Source organism: Protopterus annectens, chromosome 1.part0 (assembly GCF_019279795.1).
Source record: "Protopterus annectens isolate FY-2018-M chromosome 1.part0, PAN1.0, whole genome shotgun sequence".
Taxonomy (NCBI): domain Eukaryota; kingdom Metazoa; phylum Chordata; order Ceratodontiformes; family Protopteridae; genus Protopterus; species Protopterus annectens.
Genome location: NC_056725.1, coordinates 1,770,752,861 through 1,770,770,778, shown reverse-complemented (window position 1 = coordinate 1,770,770,778; position 17,918 = coordinate 1,770,752,861).

Genomic DNA, 17,918 nt, shown 5'->3' with positions numbered 1-17,918 from the left:
TGACATGACATCCAGGAACTGCTGGAATATTCTGGATGCTGATGCCTATGAGATCCCCATGATATCCCCAGTTGTGCTTTGGGAGGTACCTGTGGCTAGTATACCTAGGCCTACACATACCTTGGTATCCACTGGGATGGGTTTCCCTCAGTCAGTGTGGTGTGACAGGTGTGGCCGGCACAGCTCAACACATTGTTGTAGGAGGTCTCTGTCCACCCCATAGCGCTCCACTATCTCCAGCTCATGTAGCCCCTGTTAGGTTACCCTGGGTCTGTACACTCTTCACCATCTCCTCACTGTGGGTTGTTCGGCAGCATTCACATCCTCAACACCTTCAGCCTCTTGCACATGTTGTTCTATGTTGCCTGCTATAGCTCTTCTCATTTTGTAGGTTTGTTAGTTAAAATGTCCCCACTTGTATACAGCAGTGGTGTAGAGTGTGGGAAAAAACAGAGGTGAAGGTGTTTGCTTAGTTAATAGTAGTGTTCTGGGCTGGGCTGGTCTGCTGCCTGTGTAATTGGGTGATTCTGATACCTTTCACTTGCCAGCTATGCTAATTCACCTTGATTACCTTCCTACTGCTTTTTTCCCTTCCCATTGCCTTCCTATTTAAGCCTGGAGGAGCACCCCACAGAGTGCTCAAATGTGCACACTGCTGCTATTTCCTGGTTTAACCTCTTTTTTCTTCATGTATGACATGGAGCACACACCTGCTTAGGCTTTTTAAAGACTGCTAGGCTGTGCTAAGCTGGAGCAACCCTGAGCCACAGGCCTCCAATCCGCTTACAGTATGCCTGACACACACACCCATGATGTCACCTACCTCCTAAGCTTGCACCCAGCTATTCCTTCTCTTGCACTGTTGGGACCTGCCTCACATCCTGGGGAAAACTGGGATTCACTATCCTTCCCCTCATTTGCACAGGATTGCCTGCTAATACATAGTTACATGTCTCACACTGAGCCTCCCCCCTTAGCAACCACTACTCACTGGCCATGTTGTTTTCTGCCTGCCATTGACTTGCATGGCAGAATATTGATTTTAGTTACAATGCTTAATTTAGGTTCATTTTGTTATTTTTCTCCCGATCCCGTTTGCGTGCCGCTGCCCTACGCTTAAACAGCCGAGATCGGCTAATAAGAAATAAAAGTTGTTTTTTTTTTATTTTTGTACTGTTTGCAATGCCAATGGTCTTATACTTGGCCATTGGCATGCTTACTACATGATATGCAGCCTTTATTTGGGGCTGTCATAGCTCCGTTTTGGATTTTGCTGAAATGTACTCGGTTATTAACTGAGTATATTTCTGCTGATTGCACTAGTCCTGCACGGACGGTCACAAGCTTCCTGGATTGCAAATTCACCTAATTTGCATGGATTTCTCCTGCAAATGGGGTGATTTGCAAACAAGGGCTTCATCCATGCAAGATTAGTGCAGGAGCTCTCGTGCACGCCCCTGCAGGCTGTTCCTGGATCGCACTTCAGACATATTGCCTGCTTGAGCTCCTGCACTGATCTTGCACGCCGTGCAAGCTTTTGAGAATCCTGTCTGGGTGAAAAGCTGGACTGCAGTAGATGATTTCACTGGATCTTGCTTCACTGAGCATGGTTTCCTATACAGTGTACACAGGCTCTGAGGTTAGGCAAAATTAGAGTAAAGAGAAAAGTTAAGCTGTTTTTGCCTGTCTTTCCTCTTTACTCTAATTTTCTGTGACCTTGTAGTTAGTATATTTAGGCAGCAGGGGAGTAAGTGTGAAGCCTGTAAGGTGGGGTGTAGGAGGGTGCAGCCTCGTCAAAAATGTTATATTTTGTTGTATAGTTTCATCCCAGTGTTTGTGTGTATTCTCAGATCTTTGTTAACTTGATAATTTTGTTATAATTTATCAGTTCTTAAAGAGGCTACACAGTGAATCATTAGAAACCCAGCTGAACTGACTATACATCAGTTATTTTGAAACCAATTTTTAATAGTAACATGTTTCAAACACAAGAAGTATTTTTATTTACATTTTTCCTCTCCTTCAGATCTGCTGACCATCAAGTGACCACTGCTGTCAACCACTGGATCCCTTTCATGGGTAGAGAGCATGGTTAGTGTAGCTATCAGTAGGCATTACCTTTCAAGCCTTGCCTTCCCCCTGCACATGTTTTAATAACTAATTCACAAAGTACAACCTGACCTCATGAGTATTTGAACTAAATACTCAGAGTGGACTGCACACAGGCCACATACAGGGTTGAGTCTTTGACTAAGCAGCCCCAGTCCGCAGCCCATCATTCACTCTCAGTGAACCATCGTTTGCCAGTGCCCCTTTATCCACAGTAATTGCCTATCATACAAATTAATATTTATGCACACATCCCCAAACACCCAAACAAACACACCGCACACACACTTGAACGTGTGACACCCCTCTCACCCCTCCACCCCTACCCCCCCACACACACACACACACACACACACACACACATTCACTCACCTCAAGAAGCCTGTCAGAATTCTTCAATTCCCCACAACTTTCTTCTGGCATGGTAGTATTGCCAGCATTCTGACTTTAGGGCCATAGACCTCCACTTACCTAGTCACTCTGTATCAAGCCAAATGTAAATACTCCATTTAATATTTCTTTGCTGGTAGTAGGCCTAAACAGTCTAATAGGAGATATGTGCCACACAACTTGTTAAGCAGCAGTGTCATTAATGACTACCATCCTCTCTAATAAAGAATAGTGCATAAAATTAATAAATAAATGCTAATCATGAGAGTTTAAAGGTTATTAAATTAACTTTGCTTAAATAATAAAGCCAGTGCAAATACAGATTAAATATATGTAGGTTGTCACACACACACCAATAAAATGAAAGATAACAAAAATAGACAGGGTGCATACAAACAAGCCTAAGCTTCAAATACTTAAATTCCCAGGCTACAGCTTGTGGCAGAAATATTATCTATTTTCAATTATTAGTTAGATAAATTAATAAATAATCTTCAAGTAAATATTGTTTCCAGATAACAAAATAACACCACAGAAGCAAGACAACATCTGTATCATAGCATAGTATAGCCTATAAATATATCTACATATATATATATATATATATATATATATATATATATATATATATATATATATATATATATGTATGGATCTACTTTAAATATTCAAATTACCATAACGTCGTCTTGCATAGCAGTGAGACGACTTCAGCGAAAGTTTAAAGAGTGAACTCCCAGAATGGCAAATTTCGCCTCCAGGAAACTAACCCCTTGGCTACCACTGACAAAAACAAAATCTGAAGCAAATTAAACCCACCAAAGTGGGGGGCTACACCCCCCCACACACATCCCCCAACTAAATATACCAACTCTGAGATTGCACTACGGTGGAAAAAAAGGCAATGTTCCCCATAGTGGCCAAGTGTTTAATTTCCCGGAGGTGAAATTCGCCATTCTGGGAGTTTGTTCTTTTAAATTTTTGCTGACATCATCTCGCTGTTATGTGAGTCGACATTATGGTAATTCAACAATTTAAAGGGGATCCATATATCTACTTGCATGGAAGTATGCCTGCAGCTAGAGGGAGTCGTGGGGGAATGACTGCTGCGAAGATCGTACTACGGTGCAGATAAGGGAATATTCCTTTTTCCTCACTGTAGTGCGATCTCGGACTGAGAATATTAAAGTAGGGGGGTGTGGGGGGCACAACTGCATAAAAGTAGATTTATTGTTTGTTTTTTGGGGTTTTTTTACCGCACTTTAATGAAAGCGCTTTTTCGGTGAAAGTGCTTTAGTTAAAGTGTCTTAGGTGATTGTGGATTCGGACTATTGCACTTTCGTTCAATAGTCCTCGATCTATAGATATATATATATATATATATATATATATATATATATATATATATATATATATGTGTGGTTTACTATCAAAATGTCGAAATGACTTACCTATGGAACAATGAAAAAGCATTACGACAATCCACAACTCACCATCCTGAAAAAAAAATCCACTATGAAGCAGAAAATGTCCTACCATTTTTGTAGGGGGGCAAGCACCCCTGTACCCCCATCTAGGGGGCTGCACCCACACACACCCTGATATTTATATATTCTAAGTCTAAGAGTCCACTACAATGAGGAAAAGGGCAATTTTCCCCATCCTCACTGTACCGGGATGCCCTTCAAAACACCGACACTCCAAACTATGAACACAATCTCCGTATCGACATTTTACAGTCAACAGGAATTGCGTGTTCGTCCTTCTAACTGTCGAGGTAAGCCACCTTGACATTTTGATTGTAAATTTGTATATATATATATATATATATATATATATATATATATATATATATATATAGACTTTTCCTAAGACTCCAGTGTTTATCACATGACCTCTCCCTCCCGTTGTCAGCCTGCAGAAAACAAGCAGCCATACTGCTGTTTTACTTACCAAAAAAAAACAGAAAAGACTGCCAATATGCATCCAGATCTGTTTCTTCTCTTTGGCCTCCACTCTATTTTATCTTAGTGGTATGCAAGTCATTAAGTCCATCAGCATTTCTATTTCAAAAGACAATTTCTGGTCTTTCGCCTTTTTTGTTATTTTCGCAAAAGAAGATAGGAAGTATGGATCTCAAACTCAGTTCAAAATGCATCCCGTGTTCTTTTATATCCAGAAAGAGAAAATTCACTAATTAATTTATCCATGAGAACCACACTCTACAGATGAACAAGTGAGAGACAAGACACAAAAAAATTCATGACATTTTCATTTAGCCTGGAATTACCACTGGCTTTACAGTAACTGCAATGAGATATTGTGAGATGAGACTGTTTGAGGAATCAATGATAATTATAGACAAAGATGGCAATTATCAGAAACTAATTTAACACTTGCAGATGTGTAAAAGGCTGATATGGCAATGAAAACATTTAAGGTTTATAAGTGAAACAAAAAGCAGAGGAATGCAACAGAATGCAAAAACAAAGCTGCAAAGGATATGTGCTGAAGCAAAATGAAGACAGCAAAGCTAATGTTGTTAGAGTGTGTCCGCTAAAACACCAGAGCCAGATCATGGTCAAATGGGGCCCTAGACAGTGTAATGGGTCATAAGAGCCCATTTTCAATGGAGGCACTGGGAAAAAAGCTCCACTTAACAGATAAAATTAAAAAATTAAAAGACATTATATAACAAACAGCTGAAAATTTTACATTTCAAAAATGTTGTTGTGTCTTTCGGCTTTTCCCGGTTAGGGGTCGCCACAGTGGAACTCCAGTCCACTAATGATTGGCAGTTGATTTTTACATGCTGAATTGCCAGCCCTAATGCACAACCTTCAACGAAGGTACGCCCATTCACGCATGTCTCCACGCAGAAGACACTCTATCTGAGAGTCGAACCGGACAGCGTCTTACTGTGAGGTGACAGCGCTACCGCAGCAACACCACCGCAATTTTACATTTCAAAAATAATCAACAATATTATAAACCAAAGAGATATACTAAAATATGTTACAAAGACAACAATGAGAAATAAGCAAAGTAAAACACTATGTACAGTTCTGGAAAGCGTACTTTTGTCAGTTCATAGTAATAATACGTAAAAGTCGTGTTTAGTTTAATTGTAACTATAAAGGTTTGAGAGAGATTAGGATAGATTAGGATAAATGGGGAGCAGGTTAGAGGAAGAGGTTATGTAAAGTGGTAGGGAGGGTAGGATGGGTAGGTAATCTCCACAGACAGCAGTCGAGAAAAGTAGAGAAGATTTATGTTCAGCTGCAGGTATAGCATGAGCAGAGCCATGAGTTTAATAGGTGGCCTTTCAGAAGATGCTTAAAGGAAGGATGGTAGTTTACATTTCCAATAGCCTGTGGAATAAAATTCCAGTTTTTGGCAGCAGAGTAGCAGTAAAGGTGTAAAGGTTATTTCCAGTTGCTTTTCGAGGATTATAGATTCTAAGAAGTTGCTTATCATTAGAAAGGAGTCAGTTTGGGTGATAGGAAGAATAGAGCAGGATAGGCATGGGGTTTATAAATGATGCTGTGGGCAGAAGGTAGTTGCACAAAACTCAGGTAGTGGGGTAGTTCAAGACAGTTCAAACTTTTAAGGGCCTTGCAGTGATGTGTATAGTATTGTTTATTATCAGCAAATTTAGCATCCTTTTTGTAGTATATTTCAAGTTTAGTTTTAACAGATACCTGTAAGTTGTTAAAGACAGACATACCATATAACAGTGAAGGAAGGAGGTCAATGGTTGCTAGGGTGCTTTCAGAAGAGTTAGTAAGAACATTTTTTTATGTCTATAAAGCATACCAAGTTTCTGGTGAGTTTTTTTAATATTATTTTGAAAGTAGGGTTCAAATCTGAGGTTATCATCAATTGTCACACCAAGCAGTTCGATATGGGGTACAATTAATATCTGAAAGAAATAAGTTGAGTGAGAAGATATGAAGCAGGATTGTTCCTTCAGATGTGTTTTGAGGAGGAATAGGAGACTTTTTGGGGGGGGGGTTCAGTATTAATTAGGCATTGTGGACCAGTTTTCAACAGAGCCGAAGGCTTTTTGAGTGATTTCAAGAAGATATCCCAGAGTGACAAAAGAGCATATTAGTGTCGATTCATCAGCATACTGTATAAGTGATGCTTGCCTAGAAGAGGTATAGAGGTCATTAATGAAAATGTCAAAAGAGAAGTGGACCAAGAATTGAGCCTTGGAGTACACCAGTGGTAACAGGGAAGTTAGGAGCGAAAGTATGTTGCCATCTAACAGTTTGCTGTCTGTCAGGTAGGTAGTTTTAAACCACTGAAGTGAAGGAGCGGTAGGCCAAGATGGTGCAGTTGTTGAAGGAGTTTGCTATGTGAGATGATATCAAAGGCTTTAGACAGATCCAGAAATATAGAAGAGATACGTTTGTCAGAGTCCCTTTTCTTGATTATGTCATCTAAAAAGAATAGTATTACAGTTATTGTACTATGGCCAGGGCATAATCCATGTTGAGTACTGGTTAAGAGCTGTTCTGGGAGGCAATGGTGAAGAAGTTGAGCGTGGATGCATTTTTCTAGGCTTTTTGAGAGAGAGGAGAGAATTGCAATGAGATAAAATTTAGAAACTTCTTGAGAGTTTCCTTCCTTTTGTGCAGTGGGATGACATATTATCTTTTCCAAATAGCAGTAACATAAGATTCCTGTATGAATCTATTGATTAATATAGCTATTTGGTAAGATATAGCTTCTGCTGCCATCTTGAGATGTTCAGGTGGGATGTTGTGGGTAGCTGTGGAACAAGGTTTAAATTTAACTAGCTGTTTTTTTTATAGTAGATATTGTTACAGGTTTTAAGGTAAAGTTGTTAGCATTTGTGACTAAGGATTGTTTGGACTCATATTTTTCAGAGGTTAATGTGGTAGTGGAGGGGGCAGTTCATAATATGTTATGGGTTTGTGTAGGGAAGGGTGATGTGCTGTTAGAGAGAGCAGCAATACTCTCTATAAAGTATTTATTAAATGTAATTTCTATTTCTAGGGGGAACAGGTTTGAGAGGGATACTGATCTTTTTTGAGCTAGGATTAAGTAATGTGTTACTAGAGGACTAGAATTTTTTGCATCATTTTAATGACTAAGTCGTAGTTGGTCATAGTAGAATTCACTCACAACCAAGAAAAACACCAAAACAAAAGTAGAAGTCACATGGCAGACCAGACTTTATAAATCCACAAATATGCAGTTTATGAGTGCACAGGTATAAGCGCTTTCACTAGGCCAGCTGCTAAAAAGAAAACAGGAAAGCCAAGCTAAGTCAATTCCAAATCCTTGTGTCTGATGAAGTTCCTTATGTGATTTGATTGGGACGAAAGCGCTTATACCTGTGCACTAATAAACCGAATTTTTGTGGATTTATAACCTCTGGTCTGCCATTTGTGACTTCTACTTTTGTTTTAGTTGGTCATAGCATTGTTTTGTATCTTTGTATATTTGTTTTTTTAGCTTGATTACGAATTTCCCTGCATCTCTGAAAGTTTTTTTTTTTTTTTTATTTTAGCCACTCCCTTCAAACCTATAATGTTTTTGATGAGAGTGGATAGCCAAGGGGAGTGTTTTATCTTTATTATTTTTATATGTAGAGGGTCAAGGTTATTTAGGGTGCTTAAAATGTATTACAAGTTGTAACTGCATAATCTAATGGGAAAGTTTTTACTATACACCAGTTGAAAAACCTTAGGATGCAGTCAAATAAATCTTTGTTAAATTTTGTGAGATTCCTCATTGGTTTAAGGTGGTGGGTACTGAAGTCATAAGTGGTAAGTCTGTGTGTGTGTATGCAGGAAAATGGTCACCTAGGGAGATAGGATAGGTTCCACTGACAGTATATTTACTGGGGTCTGAGACTAAAATCCAATCAAGAATTGTGCCCTTATTAATTTTATTGCATCTGGTAGGTGTTGTGATTAGTTGAGTCAGACCAAATAGGTTTTTGCAGGATGAGGGGCTGTCAGAGGTTACATTTTGCTGGTGAATATTCACATCACACTAGATACCAATAAGAGACTTCTTTGAGTATGGGTATGTAGTTACCGGGGGGATGTAAATTACATTTTTGAGTTTAGCTTCAAAATGTTATGAGTATTTTGGCTGATTAACATTTGGGGATGAAGTTGGAATAGGAGAAGAGGTTATAGGCACTGGAGTAGAGTAGGGTGACTCCACCTCCTTTTTTTCTGGGGTCAGTTAGTCCTTATAATGTTATAGCCTGGAGGTAGTATTTCTTTATATTTCATATTGGATTTACTCCATGGTTCAGTTCTGGCCAGGATATCTGGGGAATAGAGTGATATCCAGGCATGTAGATCTATAATTTTATTACATATACTTGAATAGTTAATGTTATCAGACTTATTTTTTGGCTGGAGTTGTGTTTTATGGAAGAGGGAATCTGGTATGTCTGTAAATGGGTATTGGATTGGGTGGAAAATGTCTTTGTATAAGAAGTAAAGGATGCATTAGAGAAGGGATCACTTGTAACTTCAGGAGGGACGTTACCTGGGCTTTTATGGTGCTCGCAGGAACTGGTGGTAATGAGGCTTAGGTTGAAGTTAGTAGGGCCAGGGTTTGGGTCTTTGTCCCCACATAATTGAATCTTTGACTTCCAAAGCAAGAATTTGGAATAATTCTTAAGGGTGGGTATAAGCAGATATTTTGTTTTGGGGAACGGTGATCTCAGTGATGTATTCTGTTTTTAAGACAGAGAGCATTGGAAAGATTGAAGAGGCTAGGAGATACATTAGAATAGTTATAATTATCTGGGCTAAGTAGGAGGTTGGAGGTCGGGGTAGTGGTAGTGCAGTTTAAGGGAAACTGATAGCATATTAAGTGGGAGGCCAGTACTAGAATATGAGAGAATAATACAAGGAGCAGCATTTTGTATACAAGAGTTACTGATCGGATAGGGGTAGTAGAGGACTAGAATTTAAGAAAATGTCTTTTAGATGAAAAAGTAGATGGAAAAGTGTAGGATTGGGGTGTTGTAAGAGGATAGTGGTCATCTGGGATATACAGAAAGAGGTTGTGATGATTAAGAGATTAGGTAATATTTTGTGGGGAGGAAATTCTAACTATTTTGCAATTAAGTGATCAAACCAGGTAGAGTTGAGCTGGGATGGATGAGAGATAGGCTGAGATGATTAAGAGATTGGGTAACTATATTGTGGAGGAGGAGTTTTGAACTATCCTGATCTTGAGTGGCAAAATCTGTTAGGGGGTGGGTTATGGCACATAATAAATGTATAGTAAGGTGGGGTGGGTGGGAATTGGTAGTAGGGTATGGGTTTGTAACTAGGTAATGCTTTCCGGCCTCTAATGAGAAGTGTTCATTTGGAGGCATAAACCCACAATTCTCCCTGTACAGGAATGATGAGCTGATTTAAGCTACATTTTTCAACATTAGCCAGCTCCCCTAATGCATAATCAATAAGGATAATTTAATTTAATCAGTTAACCAACATGTCTTGAGAGGTGCAAGAAAACTGGAACAGCCAGAAGAAAGCTACTCAGATATAAGGCAGCACATACAAACTTCACAGAGAGGACAGGCTTGAACTTAGAACTGTAAAACATAAAACCTTAACCACTGAGCCACTATACTGCTTCTACTAACATCCCACATATTGTACTTCTGTTAGAAAAACACATAATTTTCCCTTTCTTATGGAATAAAATCCAGTAAATACTTTCATGCCACTGCACGTCTTCTAAGTGTGTGTGTGTGTGTGTGTGTGTGTGTGTGTGTGTGTGTGTGTGTGTGTGTGTGTGTATATAAAAATATATGTGTGTGTGTGTGTGTGTGTGTGTGTGTGTGTGTGTGTGTGTGTATGTATATAAAAAATATATGTGTGTGTGTGTGTGTGTGTGTGTGTGTGTGTGTGTGTGTGTGTGTGTGTGTGTGTGTGTGTGTGTGTACAGATATTTTAGTTCCAACTTTATGTGCTTGGCTCAATATATTTGGTTATTTGCCAAGATGCATGGCACCAGTTTTCTGGTTTGTACTTTTTTTTGTTTTTTTCAAGAAAGAAACAGATTTTTACGAACAACTAATAACAAACAGCTACACATGAGAACATACAGAAATAGTGAGCATTACTCATGTAAATGTTCCTTTTAAGGAAAAAAAGAGAAAACATCATCTATGGTTATGTTTTGTAGAAGTTAGCTAAACAAAATTAATTTATGTGGGACAAAAAATAAACTACATATATTCGAAAGATAAAGGTTTAGAAAAAGTACTTATGAGGCTCACAAATTTGTCTATAGATGACTTGTTTATGTTAAAAGAGACCGCAACTAAGTTTTAGCATTCATCAGATGTAAAAAGTATTTGTCCCAGATATGGATATGTCAGTTTTCAATGCATATTCTAGAAGAAGAAATAAACATGTTTTTATAAATCTCATAGCTGTTACGAAATGCTCAGAATAGGCCTCACTTATAGTAGCAGCTGCACAGATATTATACATTAAGTAAGTAGCCTCTTTGGAAGATCTCACTATCCCTCCAAAAGAAGTCTTTTTTTACATTGTTGGCACGGGGCCTTAACTTTTCAAAATTTTCCATTTTTAATTGATAAGTAGTTTTAGATGATCAGTCTAAGATATACTTGAGTGTATACATTCATTATAGTTTCATAGTTTCATAGTATAGTACTAGGCTATCTGCCCTGGGCATTTGTAAGCCTAGCCATAATGATGTGGCTTTTGCCACCCCATGAAATGGTACAAAAAATGTACAGAATACATTTAGAATACTGTGCCTCTGTCTAGTAGTGACACAATGAAGGTCCCCTTATATAATAGAATTAGTTTACTGTGCCCCTGTCTAGCAGTGACACAGATGTGACCCCTGGGATAAACTTACGATCTCCCATCCACTCATCAAGATTTCTCTTGAAGAGAGTCAGTGAGGGGCTCTGCCTAATATGAACTGGGATCTTGTTCCAAAGCATGGGAAGCCTCTGGGTTATGAATCTATCCCTCCAGCATGTCCTATTCATACTTGTGCCGAGGTTTAAGTCTTTAGCTCTCGTGGTCCTGATGGATTTGGATTTTTGAGGTGGAGCATGTCCATCAGATCCTGATTGGACATGGCCTTGTACGTCAGGCAGAGATCACCTCTGAGCAGGCGGTATGCTACTGAATAGAGCTGAAGTTTCTTTAGTCTGGCAGAATAAGACATATGTTGGAGACCCTTGATCCTCTTGGTGAGGTACTTTTGTGGTCTCTCCAGCTGTTGCAAATGCCGGGTGAGGTACATACCAAATGGGGCATTGTACTCAATCATGGGTCTGATGAGGGAGGAGTATAGGGGTACAATGACATCCTTGGATCTGGATGTGAATCCCTTCATGATGAGGTGTGCAAGGTAGAATGTTTTTCTAACCACTTTGGCAACGTGGGTGTCAAATGAGAGGTCGTTGTCGACTTGGGTCCCTAGGTCTCTGATTACTTTTTCCGTACTCAATGGGTTGCTGCCTATGTGATAATTTGTGGGTACTTTGTTTTTCCCAAAGGGGATGACTATACATTTTTTGGCATTTAGTTTAAGGCCGTGACTCCGGCACCAGTTGTCCGTTTCTGTGAGGCCTTTTTGTAGGATGTATGTGTCCGCTGGTGCATCGACTATGGCGCCTAGTTTGCAGTCATCTGCGAACTTTGTCAGCCATAGCCCTCCCATGTTTGCTTTAACATCTGAGAAATAAATGCCGAACAAGAGGGGTCCCAGGACAGAACCCTGTGGGACACCACTTGTGACTGGCTTTGAGTCTGACATTGCTCCAGCGATTTTAACTTTATGGGTTCTGTCCTTTAGCCAGTTTGCAACCCATCTAGTGACATAAGGGTTTACGTTTAAGCTGTTGAGCTTATCTATGATGCCTGAGTGGGGTATTGTGTCGAAGGCCTTAGCCAAGTCCAGGTAGGCTGTATGGACTGCTTTGCCCTCATCAATGGCTCTAGTGACTGTTTCAAAAAAGTCAACCAGGTTCAAAAGGCAGGATCTGCCCTTTACAAAGCCGAACTGGGTGGGGTCAAGCGTCTGTAGGTCCCCTATGTCTCTGTTTATGAGTTCCATAATGATTCTTTCCATAGCTTTGCAGACCAGGCTGGTTAAGCTTATGGGGCGGTAGTTTCCAGAGTCTGTAGAGGCACCCCCTTTGTGGAGTGGGACCACTGTTGCTGTACGCCAGTGTTCAGGTACATATCCCGAAGTAAGGCTAAGGTTTAGCATTTTTATGTGTGGGTTTAACTCCTCTTGGAGTTCACGTAACACGCAACCCGGGATACCATCAGATCCCATTGATGCGGTGTTTTTAGCTTTGTTTAGGGTGGTTCTCACTTGGACATCTGAGATGACAGGGAGATTACATTCAGCTGGGATAAGTATTTCTTCTTTTGGGGGTGAGGGAGGGGAGAAATTTGCACTGAACCTGTCAGCCAGAATGTTGGCAATATCTGTGGGTTCAGTGTATTTTTTGTTGTTGTGAACCAACTCTGAGGGTTTCTGCCCAGGTTTCTAACATAGCTGAAGAAGGCTTTGTGGTTATCTTTAGTGTCCTTAGCGATTCTTCTCTCAAAGTTGGCCTTGGATGTTTTTATGAGAGAATGTAGTTTTCTGCTAATGTTGATCAGAGATGTCTTCCCTTCATGGGATTTTGCTCTGACGTGCAGTAGCTTCCTTCTTTTGTTATACAATTTGTTAATGGCTGAGGTCTACCAGACAGGACGCTTGCCTTTGGTGGAGAGGGACTTGGATTTATTTGGGATTGCATGATCCATGCATTCTTGGAGATGTCCATAGAAAGCATTTGTGAAGGATTCGGCATTGTGGGATGTGGTATCCACTGGCACAGTGGGCTTAAAGGATACCATCTCAGTCTTAAGAAGAGTGAAGTCTGCTTTTGAGAAGTTTTTCACTGTGGTCTTTTGTGCTGGGGGTGGAGGTGGGATATGTATATCCAGGCTGATTAGTTTGTGGTCAGATCTCACTAGTGAGGGGTATACTTCCGGTGTGGAGCATTTTGTCCCCATGTTTGTGATGATCAGGTCTAGTATATTATCTCCCCTAGTGGGAGAGGTGACTAGTTGTTCCAGTGCATTTGAATTTATGAATTCCAGGAACCTTTGGGCTAGGGTATTAGGGCTAGAATAATGTACCCAATCTATGTTTGGGTAGTTGAAGTCTCCCAGTATGATGGTATTTTGTGATACATTCATATCCTCCAATGTCTTCAGAAAGGCTGAGTGGGGTTCTTGAGATTGGGAAGGTGGTCTATAACATGCTACCAGTTGTATAGCAGTTTTGCCTATGGTTAGTTGCACCTGTATGGTCTCTGCTGCTTCATGTGTTGCTACTTACCTGGAGGTGTGGGTGTCCTTGATGAATATGGACACTCCCCCTCCCTTTGTGGTTCGGCCCAGGTTTTGGGGCCAAAAAGCATGATACGAGGTATAGCCTGGTAGCGCTGGGGTGTTCTCAGGAGCCTTGAACCAGGTTTCAGTTACTGCACAGACATCGATGTTCTCCATGCTGAGGAGTGCATCAAGTGCCTGCTTCTTGAGATTTAGACTTCTGGCTTTGAGCAGCATTACCCTTAGTTTTTTTCCATTTTTGTTTTCTAAGGAGGTGGGTTTGTCTTTTGAGCCTTGCCTAAAAAAGGCACTATGGGGGTGGCAAGAGCCTTAGCCAATATCTGGAAGCCCAGTAGTGACAGGTGTAAGCCATCCCTTGCGAAGCAGCGTGGCTTGTCCAACATGTCATCCCAGGCAGACCGACATTGGATCCCCTTAGAATGACACCAGTACTTGAGCCAATTATTAAAGCTGATCATCTTGTCTTTGTATTGTGGTATCATTCTTGGTGAGGGCAAGATGCTGCTCAGGGTCAGGGTCATACCAGCCTGGACTACATAATCGGAGAGCTCCTCTATGTCTCTTTTCATGTAGTCCAGGGAGGTACGTCTCAGGTCATTCACACCAGCATGGACAATGACGGAGTCATATTTGTACTTGCTTTGGAGTGACTTGAGTGCGTGTGTTATGTGGCGGATCCTAGCTCCGGATAGACAGCTCACAGTCACCCTCTCCTTGTTCAGCCTGGTCAGCGGGACATCAGTGTGTCTGACTATAGAGTCACCTATTACTAGTGTATCAGGCATGGTGTTTGGCCTTAAGGGCTGTGATTGGTTGACACACTGATTTATTGAAGTATGTGTTGCATGTGTTTTGTTTTGAGATGGTGGATTTTTGGATGTCTGCTTTGGGAGCCTCTGTTGTTTTGGTAAGTTTTTTATTAGAGCCTCCGAGTATGTCTTTGTGTTTTTATGTGTTTGGTTTGCAGTTGTGGTAGGTCTATGTGGGACTGGGATTGTTGTGTGTGTGGTTACCATCTCCTCCTGTCTGGTCATGCCAGCCCTGAGTTGAGAGAGTTCAGCCTCCAGTTTGGCTATATAGTTGCATCTCTCACATGTATTTGTGTTTGTTGGGAGGAGGAGAGGGTTGTCTGTGTACATGAGACAATTGTAGCATTGTCTCAAGATACCCAGATTGACCAGCTGAACTGGAGAGGACACCAGTAATCTACCACTCGACATGCTAGAACAGTATAAGGGAGTGCTGTACCTTTAAGGGAAGTGGATATTCACAGGGGTGGTAAGTAGATGTAGTGCTTTACTTAGTACGAGAGTGCTTACTTAGTAGAGAAGTATTGAGAACAACTGCTAGGCTTATAATATAGTGAGTAGTCTGATTATACTAAGAGTAGAGCTTCCTTAAGGGAAAATTTGAAGAGCAGACCTGGTGGAGCCAGAGGAAGTTTAACCTTGTTTAACTGGCACTGCGCTATGCGCACAACCGCTCAAAGCAGTGTAAACGCGGATTTTAAACAGTGAACTAAAAAAGAGCTAGAAATGGTCCAAAACAACCAATTACTACAGCTTCTTGTGCTGAGGTCACTTCCTACAGGGACAGGTAGGCTGCTCAAGGCTCTCCACCTCCCACTGGTGAGCAAAGAAACTTCCTTCTATCCAAGTAAGGTAATGGACAACACAGGAACTACACCACAGCCCAGAATACAGCAATGCCTGTAAACTGGTCTAAACTAGTCGAGGAGACTAGTGCTATTTATCTTTTGTTTTTGAATTGCTCCTATGCACTTGCTATTTTTAAGTGGACAATCAAAAGTTTATAAGGTATAGCATTTACTGATATCCTCACATCAGAGGAACATCTACAGACTTTAGAGGAGGTGATGATAAGACTGGCGGACCATTATTCCTTAAGAGAGTTAAAATTATGTTTTTTGCAACAAAAGTACAATATTTGGTTTGTTAGTAGAAGTAGTATGGTGGCCCACTGGTTAGGATTTGTGTTTTGCACTTCTAAGTTCAAGCCTGTCCTCTCTGTGCAGTTTGTATGTGCTCCCTGTGTCTGAGTAGGTTTCTTCTGGGTGTTCCAGCTTCCTTGCACCTTCCAAGACATGTTGGTTGACTGATTAAATTGTCCTTATAGATTGCATTTCCCCCCCTCCTATTGTGACCCAGGTCCTAAATGAAAAGGAGTCAAGAAGGGCCAGATAATTTACATGGTTATAAAATGAAAATACCAGTTGTGTGAAATGGATTTTAAAGTAAATGCCATTGAGGAAGCTCCATCTGCCAGTCGTCCTGAGTTGAGAGTATATTTGTGTTTGCTATTATGAGATCGTATCCAAACCTGTTATTATTATTATTATTATTACTATTATTATTATCTGATACATAAGAATGCTCCACAGACTACAGCAACTGCTAAAATACCAAAGGAATAATTCCATCACAAGTACATGAATATGTATCAAACATTGACATGTACTGACTTAGTCAAGAATTACACCATATATAACAAAGAGATGGAGTTCTACCATAGTACCTAGCAGAGAAGAATTTCTGGGTTTGTTGAAGAAGACGGCCTTAATGGAAGTTAAAACCAATGAATTAAGAATGTTTCCTATGCCATTAGCTAATAATCCTTGGAAAAAAGGTTTAACATTGATTTGATACTTTACAAATGGATCTAACCTCCGCTTGAAATAATCACTTCGTAAGTTTGATTTAACTACTTCTGTATAACTTGTTATCATTCATTTTCATATGTCAGGCTGAATGTAAATTTGTATATAGTTAATTTATTAAGTAATGTGTATATTGTAATAAATATTCATTTATTGTTTATTTCATATTCAAAATAAAAATTATCTGAGTAAAGAAAAGAATTACACCATATTATTCCAGAACAATAACTGTATGATTCAGAGATGGGCACGTTCTTAGGGGTCTACAGTCATAATATTTCTACAGAGTCATTCTGTAATACATACATATATTTCATCAGGCTAAGACAGTATACCAACCTAGTATGAATCAGGATATGAAATGTAGAAGTGTCTAATGAATGCAATAAAATAGCAAATCATCATTAAATGCACCTCTGCACACATAAGAGTGGCATCAGAAGACATGGTCTGGACTGTATGTGGACAGCATGGAAACATTCTTTGGAAAAATCTTTCCAGCTTTGCTAGATGCTCATTCAAAGTAGGTGAACATGCATCACAGGAGCTTACAAGTGATTACTGAAGAGCTAAGATAATATTTCAGTATGCACAGTATTCAAAAAATGTTGGCATCTATTGATCATATTTAATCAGTGTGGAATTTGCTAAATTTTGTGAAGAGAAATTAACTTCATCATGTAACTTGTATATCACAACATGGTTCATCAAATGAACTGTAGGATAGGGATGTATGGGTGTGAAAACAGTACTGCTATGATTTTTGTTTAGCTAAAGAAATACCCCTCTGATTACATTAGAATTGTCTCCTGCAGAAAAGTATACATCATAAAGCTGAAATTAATATTTGATTTACTTATGCTAGATTTAAAAGCAGAAATATGAAGAAGACATTGGGCCCAGAAGCAGGCTTGTTTTGCATTATTTTTATCTCCATAACCTTTGGTCATTAACTCAATCAGTCCTAAATAGCTAGAGTCTTTCAAGTTAAGAAATCATGTGCTTCTTAAAAGGTTTTCTCTCAAATCCTGTTTTATGAGCACACTTTCTATAATTTGCAATATCTCAAAAATGATGCACGTTACAAAAAAAATACATACTACAAAAGGAATTTGTTAGACAATGGATTATACACTGATGATGGCATCAACATTCGATCTGGTGGCATTGAGCTCATATTGCAACTTTATTAAAAAAAATAATATTTTACCTGCCAAAATGTATTAGCATTATAATCAAACGAAGGGTTACACTTTGTAAATATGTAAGTTAGACCCAATTAATCACTGAATTGTTCATTCAAGAGCTTTCCACTGATGTATGGC